The sequence below is a fragment of the Meleagris gallopavo genome, chromosome 28 (genome assembly GCF_000146605.3).
Source record: "Meleagris gallopavo isolate NT-WF06-2002-E0010 breed Aviagen turkey brand Nicholas breeding stock chromosome 28, Turkey_5.1, whole genome shotgun sequence".
Lineage (NCBI taxonomy): Eukaryota > Metazoa > Chordata > Aves > Galliformes > Phasianidae > Meleagris > Meleagris gallopavo.
In genome coordinates, this window is record NC_015038.2 from 3,042,589 (window position 1) to 3,043,350 (window position 762).

Sequence of the window (762 nt, forward strand, 5' to 3'; positions counted from 1 at the left end):
CCAAGCATGGGCATTGACCATTAGGAGGAAGAATCCAAATGTTTGGTTTTCCCAGCCATTCGTTTCTTTGTGGCATGGTTATACCTGTACTCAGTGCTTTTCCACTTACCCCAGCAATGAGGCTGTCACTGGAGGCTGTGTGATCAACACATCCCAAAGCCATAGAATCATAGAATCCTTAAGGTTGGAAAAGACCTCAAAGATCACCAAACCCAACCATCAACCCATCCCCAACATGCCCACTAGCCATATCCCATCAGCTGTTGTTCTGGCACATGATCTCACAGCTCCTGTGAGGAGCTGGGAGGTGTTGGGGAGGTGATGGGGTGAGCCAGGCAGGGTGGGTCTGCATGGGGGAATGGAGCACACTGCTCGGAGCATCCCCAGGAACCAGTGGGCTTCCCTCTCTCTCCATCTGCCATTTCTTCCTTTCTGTGCCACGTGAATGTGTGTTCAGGTGGTGCTTAGCAGCTATTGGCCTCTTGGTTTTTGTCTCTGCTTCATGGTTTGCCTGGGAGCAAGGCCCAAGTTCTTGCTGCCTCCAAAAGGTTGAGATTAGCCAGATCTTACACTGCAGTGTGCTTTCCTCTCCTTTTTCCTCTCCTTTTTCCTCTCCTTTTTCCTCTCCTTTTTCCTGTCCTTTTTCCTCTCCTTTTTCCTGTCCTTTTTCCTCTCCTTTTTCCTCTCCTTTTTCCTCTCCTTTTTCCTCTCCTTTTTCCTCTCCTTTTTCCTCTCCTTTTTCCTCTCCTTTTTCCTCTCCTT